The sequence below is a fragment of the Rhipicephalus microplus genome, chromosome 4, assembly GCF_043290135.1.
Source record: "Rhipicephalus microplus isolate Deutch F79 chromosome 4, USDA_Rmic, whole genome shotgun sequence".
Classification (NCBI taxonomy): domain Eukaryota; kingdom Metazoa; phylum Arthropoda; class Arachnida; order Ixodida; family Ixodidae; genus Rhipicephalus; species Rhipicephalus microplus.
In genome coordinates this window covers 181,192,954-181,200,410 of record NC_134703.1, presented here as the reverse complement: position 1 = coordinate 181,200,410, position 7,457 = coordinate 181,192,954, and positions in this window count along the sequence as shown.

Here is a 7,457-nt window from a genome sequence, read left to right as displayed (position 1 = left end):
TCCCCCGCGATGGCATGAGCAGGTGTCCATATAATATATGTATTTCTGGGGCTTGTTCGACACCCTCCTTTGAGAATACGTAGTGCCTCCGGGGAGATGCGGCCGTTGGCAAAGTTTCTCACTGCCGTTTGAGAGTCACTGACTATCACGGTTGCGTTTGTCTGAGCTACAGCGAGCGCTATGGCTACCTCTTCCGCTATCTCGGTACTTGTGGTGCGTATCGTTGCGCATGTCGTACTGCGTTTGTTGCTATCGATTACGGCTGCGGTAAACCCCTGTTTGCGCTTGTATCGAGCAGCGTCTACGAAAACTGCGTCCTTGTCATTACTGAACTTTTTTTGTATTTGTTTTGCTCTTGTCTCTCGTCTGGCCTTATTGTGTTCGGGGTGCATGTTTTTTGGCAAGAGTGGTATCACCATTGTTTCCCTGGTCTCTTTCGGGATGTCCACCTTAACGCCGTGTTGCGTGTGATACGTTATGCCTAGTCGCTCTAGAATATGTCTTCCTGCTCGTGTCTTAGAGAGTTCTTCATATTGCGCCGTACGCTGCGCCTCAATAAGCTCATCTATTGTAGTGTACAGGCCTAGCTGTAACAGTTTGTCGGTGCTTGTGCTAATCGGTAGCCCTATCGCTAGTTTGAATATTTTTCGAATAAGACAGTCTAGCTTGATCTTTTCCGCGACTTGCCATTTTAAGTATGGTGCTACGTATACTATTCTGCTTATCACGAATGCCTGTATCAACCATATCATGTTTTCCTCCCTCATGCCACTGTGCTTAGTTGCTATCCTTTTTATGAGTCTCATTATTTGGGCTACAGTTGCATTCAGTCGCCTGAGGATTTCTCCATTGTTGCCCTTGGCTTCGATGAGCAGACCCAGTACCCTGATCCTGTCGACTATGGGTATGGTTTTTCCATCGGCTGTTCTTAACTGTATTTATTCTCTATGAGCGAGATCTTGCAGGCAGTTGCCTGGTTTGCGACCTCTACGAGTAGGTCTGTACAGCAACAGCTCCGATTTTTCCGCAGAGCAGGCTAGCCCAGTACCTTCCAGATACCGCTCGACCGTTTCGACTGTTGTTTGAAGCGTTTCCTCTATTTCGCCATCACTACCACTTCTCACCCATAGGGTGATGTCGTCTGCATATATAGAATGATTCAGTCCTTCGATTGCTTGGAGTTTGGTTGGCAGTCCAATTAGAGCCAGATTGAATAACATAGGTAATAATACCGAGCCTTGCGGCGTACCTGCACTGCCCATCTCAATTTCCTCCGAAACTAGGTCCCCTATTATCATTTTTGCCTTCCTTCCTGTCAGGAAATTACGCACGTAATTGTACGTCCGTTGTCCCAGATCTAGATCGTTTACCCTTTTTAGCACCGTGGCATGGGTTACATTATCAAAGGCCTTCTTGAGGTCTAACCCTAGAATGGCCTTCGTCGCTGTTCCCGGATTATCTATATTCTAATGTTTTAACTGTAGCTTTGCGTCTTGCGTTGAGAGGTTCCTCCTGAACCCTATCAGTGTGGGTGGAAGCGCATCCTGGTCCTCGAGATAGGTAGTTATCCTCTCCAGAATCACGTGCTCCGTGAGTTTCCCCACGCAAGATGTGAGAGATATGGGTCTCAAGTCCGCAATCTGCAGTCGCTTGCCTGGCTTGGGTATTAACACGATTTTCGCCGTCTTCCATTGTTGCGGAATCTGTCCTGCCTTCCATGATTCGTTAATGAATTCAGTTAACCTAGTTATGGACTCGTCATCCAAATTGCGTAGCATTTTGTTAGTTGTGCCGTCTGGTTTAGGTGCTGATCTAGTATTGAGTTTTTTCAAGACGACCCTCACTTCTGCCTCCCCGATCTCGTTGTCTAAATCATCATTTGCGAGCCCTGTGTAATCAGGGTGTGTAACGGGAAGCGCTTGTGAGATGTATGTTTTCTTGATTTCATTCAGCAAATCCTGCTCTGTACCTTGATATCTTTGTATTAACCGATTATTATTGTGCCTTTCTGCCAACTTGTTTCTGTCCGGGTTTAACAAATGTCTAAGGATGGTTCACGTTTTCGCCATTCCTATCTGGTTGTCCATGTCATTGCACTTTTCCTCCCACTGTTGTCTGCACAGCTGCTGGGCGTATTGCTCTATATTCCTGTTAAATTGAGCTATCCTTCTACGAAGTGTCCGGTTGTGCCTTTGGTTTTTGCACCTCCGTTGTAAACCTTCCTTAGGTTCCCACATGTGGAGAAGCTTATTGTCTACATACTCTAGCAGCGCCTCCGGTGGCACCGTTTTCGTAGCGGCCTCCACGTCTCGTTTTAACTTTTGGGTCCATTCCTCAATACTCTGTATCATTTCATCGGGCTCCTCTCTGATGTTCCGGAACTTGTCCCAATCGACAAGTTTAAGTTGTCTGCCTTTTGTCTTCCGCGGCCCTGCCCTCACCGTTATTTCAAGTATAAAATGATCGCTTCCCTAGTCATGTTGCGTATTGGACAATTGCATGTCCAGTATGTTTTTGGTGAACGTCAAATCTGGCGTAGTATCTGCGCAAACGCTGGTACCTGTTCTTGTAGGAATGGATGGATCAGTCACGAGCGTCAGGCCCTCCTCCTGTGCGTCCAACCACAAGTTCCTGCCTTTCTGGGTTTCGATCCTGTATCCCCATGCACCGTGTGGGGCGTTGAAATCTCCTCCAATCACTAGCGCCCGGTTGCCCGTTATAGCGAGAGTTTTGCCAAACAGCGTGCGGAATTTGTGCTTTCTGCATTTAGGACTGCTGTGAATATTCAATACAAAAAGACTGTCCTCTGTTTTCCGCGTCGGTATGAGTTCGAGGAGAATGTGATTTATTGCCTTGATTTCCGTGTCATGTTGCACTACCGCGTGATTTCGCTTAACCAACGTTGCTAATACCTTTGTCTCCCAATCAGCACTGCCGAATGACTTATACCCCGACAATTTGGCCAGCCCGTACGTTTCTTGCGCCATTACAACATCCGGGTTGCTGGATTCTTTAAGATGTTGTTGCAAAATGTATCGTTTACGATTATATTCTCGACAATTCCATTGCCAAATCGTGTAGCTATTTTTTCTGTCCATGGCGGCGTTACAGGCTCTCTAATCCCTCGGTGGGCACCGAGGTCCTAGCGTACGGTTTGAAAGACGTCTTAACCGGGCCCCCACCACTTGACTGCGATCCCCATATTGCTAGCTTGGCGTCGAAATCAGACACAATTTGCGGCACTTTCTGCAATATCGTCTTGCCTAGCTCCTCGATTTTGGCCTCTATGTTTGCCTCAAGTCTAACTTCTTGTTGTTCGAGCGTAGTTTGCAATTTTCTTTCAATTTGTTCCATTTTGGCTTCCATGGTGTTTGCGAATTCCTCCTGTCTTTCTTGTGGCGTCGCCACTGCTTTTGGTTTCTTTACCACGCTTTTAATGGGAGCGTTCTCTGGTTTATGTTTAACCGGGGTGAGGGCTACTACCTCTTCGTCCATTGCTGCGCCTTTTGCTCCATTATAACTTGTGAGGTTGCCTCGTTGCGCGTAACCCCTCCGTTTTTCAGAAAGTCATTTTCTTCCCTGAGTTTTCTAATTTCATTCATGAATGCAACATTGTTCTGCCTGATCTGCGCCAATTCGTTGTCTAGCACCTTAATCCTACATTCGTTCTCTAGCGCCTTAATCCTCTGCCTCCGCGCGCACCCTGGAAGCTGCATCAGCCCAGCTCACCTGGAAGGGTCCCGCGGTGCCACGGACCCCGCTCGGTCCTTTTGGGCTTTGGGATCCTCCTCCCTCCTGTGATCGGGGAGACCCGGTATTGCCGGTCTTGGGTCTAGACCTCGATCTGGACCTCTATCTGGACCTCGATCTGGATCTCGACATAGATGTGGTGGTAGTAAACGTAGAGCGGTTTTTGTTTTGTGCTTGAAGCTTGGTGAAGGCTTCTGGTCCGGATGCGTCCCGCGTCCGATTTTCCGATTGTTGACTTGAGTCGCCCCATCTTTGCCTGTGAAGTGCTTTCGCTTCCGTCTCGTAATAAAGTGCTTCTTATTCCTCCCGTTGGGCTCGTTCCCAGCGGCGTCGTTTCACCAGGTACGGTACCTTGAATCTGGCCTTGCAATGACGATCTGCCGTCGGGTGGTCTTTGCCACACAGCTGGCACTTGACTTCGCACTCGTGCTCCTGCGGTGGGTTCTCAGTGCCACACCCGCTGCATATTCTGCTATTCGGGCTCGGGAAGACGTCAGCTCTGTTACCAAGGCGTCCAACTGGTAGCACACGTCTATTTTCTTGCAGTATAGTGAGCACTTGACCAGTGCTCTTCCGTAGCTCACATAACTTGGAACGCGATGCCCATCGAAGAAGACGATGACGTTCGCGGTGTTTCCCATCCTCTTGGCCATGAGGACTGTCGGATTTCTCGGGGTTACCAGCATTTCCACGATCTCTCTTGGAGACACGTCTTGCGTTACTCCTCGGATCACCCGTTTAGATGTATCTTCCGCAGCTGACTCGTACGCATTGGCTTCGAATTCCTTGTCCCCAATCTTCAGTTGAGCGATGGTTCTGTATTTTTCGGCGCGCTCCTCTGATGGTGTGCTGACCACTAGAATGTTCTGTTTATAGTTGGCACATACCGTGTCTTCTTCCGATTCATTCCTGGGTATTTTAGCGGCGTTGGCGACGCAGCATTCTAGACGATTGATCCCGTAGTCAGTGACTTTAAAGCCGTCACGTGAGCGCACAATTATCTTGTAATCTTCCTTCGGCAGACGGGGCATCCTGCTCGCAGCCACAATTTGTCTTGCTTTCTGTCTCTTCCTCCGCCTATTACTTACCGTGTTCTCGCTTGAGAAGTGCGTTTCTTGGTCCTTGGCTTCATGCGTTGTGGTTTCTTTGTTGGCTCGTCCTCTTCTGTTCACAAGGCGCCAACCTGCTTCGTTCTCATACTCTTTTTGTGTGCTATCTTCGCCATCCACGCTCATCGTAGCCATCCTGTGGCATTAACCCGAGAAGACGCCACCTCGAGGGGGCTCAAGACGCCAGCGTCCGTGGGCTAGGCCAAGCGCATTATGCACAGCAGCAGGAGACAACGGCGTCGTGCGTTCGTCGGCGTTACAGAAATATGGTCGATGTGCCGAAAATTAACCATCCACCTACTTGAGAGCGGTATCGCGGGGTTCTGTGGAACTTCCACTTTCTTCACTGTAAGAAGGCATCCGTCAATTCTTCTATTTCACACTGAGAATCACTGAAAATCTGCGGAGCCTACGCAACATGCGTGTCTGCACTCCGTGGCCCCCACAGTTACCCTTGAGCTCTGAGGTTTATTTATTTTTCTGTGCAATAACACTATGCGTGATTTGCAAAATATTCAAATTGAGTGCGTAAATAGATAAAAATAAATTAGCATTAAGTGCGTAAGTAGCTTATTGGCGTCAGTCGGCAACAACATAAGGACTTTGTCGCTTGAGGCCAATTTCCTTGGACGGCTCTTCCTGTCATAGTATGTTTTTCGCTTGGTGCGAGCCTTCTCTAGTTCTTCATGCGCGATCTTACATGTCTCTTCCAGCCGATCACGCAAGTCAAAGATATAGGTGCAGGTAGTCCATGTTTCTCCATCGAGTCTCTCATTAGTCCACAGCTTTCTAAAGACTGTCAACGGTCCTGGGACATAATGACAATAGATGAGCTGAAAATGAGAGAACTCGAGACTCGCTTGTGGTACTTCACGGCTGGCAAAAAGCAGCGGACCCAGGAACCTATCCCATGATCCTGGTCTCTCTTGACACATTTTCTTTAACATCATCGTCAACATGTCGCTGAATTCCTCGACGAGACCATTCCTCATGGCATGCTATGGCGTCGTCTTGAGCAACTTAACAAAAAAGAAGCTGACTAACTTCTTTCATGAAGTCGGACATAAAGCTTGCTCCTTGGTCTGTGACCATTTTTGGGGTAACCCGATGCAAGAGAACCTTTCGATGAGTGATTCGGGAACATGAATGGCATCAGTTGCAGGAAGTGCTACATCATCTGGATACCTTCTTGCAAAAGCAATCAGCGTCAGCACATACAATTTTTTGTGGTCGTACCTTGGTAAAAAAGGGCCGATCAGATCCACGTTAACTCTTTCAAATGGAGTGCAGATCAGACGCATGTTGCCCAACGAAGCTACACCTGATTTGTCTTTAGGGGTTGTACTTTGGTTTATGTCACAGGAGTTCGCGAAGCTTTTTACGTCTCCATGTAAATCAGGCCAATAGAATCACTGCAGGATACGTTGGTTGTCCTCTTAATTACTTCATGCCCGGCTATGATGTTTTCATGGGTAACATCCAAAATATTCCATCTTATCTTCTTCGGAGCAACCGCCTGCTTGAATAATCTACCTGTAGCAAGGTGATAACGACGGTAGAGCAATTCATTTTCTTCCACAAATTCATAGCTTTGGTCTTTTTGAGATCTGTATTCTTCGTTCACTATAGCGAAAACCGCTTTCAACTTCGAGTTCTTTTGCTGTGCTTCAATAGGTAGCGCTTTGGTAACGTTACTGCAAGTAACTTCTGACACGCGCAGGGGATGCATCTTGTTTTGTTTTTGTTGCTTCACTCTTGTGTTCCCCACGCTTGCAGACTTTCGAAGGTCCCCTAACTCTTCTTCCTCTGTGGCAACAGCTTGCTCCGAGTCAGGATCAGGATTGTATGGTCCCCTGACGCTTCGGAGATTTCCCTGAACCACGTCGTGCAATGGGTCGTCCATACAAGCTACCTTACTCTTGCCTGAAAAATAGGGTGTTTACACTTGTACGATGGTTTCAGGTTGGCGACCGGTTGAGTGTCAAGCAAAACAACATTTCTTTTTTTGTCCGTCCAGCACTTTTTAAAAACCAGCTCTCGTCTGACAATTGTTGTATTGCAGTCTGTGTTCCGGAGCACGCAAACATTTCGTCCCAGCAGCCACCCTTTGACTGATGGCACCTCGTTGCTTATGAAGGCACATCTTCTTTCCTAACCTCGTTGCGGTTTGTTGAGCAGCTACTTTGCTTCCGAAAGCCCCTCAATGTTCTGCACTAACGAGGCCTAGTTGTTGAGGGTTTCGTGGATGCATCATATGAAGATGATATGTATTTGCTCAGTGCACTGACCTCTGAAATTTCCATATATATGTTCCTGTTTGTCTCACAGCTTGCATTAAACGTTTCTTTAGGTGAGATGCGACAGTCAGAAGCTGAACGGCCGAATTCATTGCAGAGCATGCACTTGACTTGTGATTTTTGGGACGTTGAATTGTATTTCCCACAGAAGTCTCTCATGTTATCGGGATTCGTTCCGTCGTTCTGCAACCTCTGTGCTTCCAGGAAGTGATCAGTCAGCTTAGCAAGTTTGTCAAGAAATTAGCACTCTTGTTCTTTCAATAAAATTACTAGCTTTGGTTGGAAATGGCGCAGAAGCTGC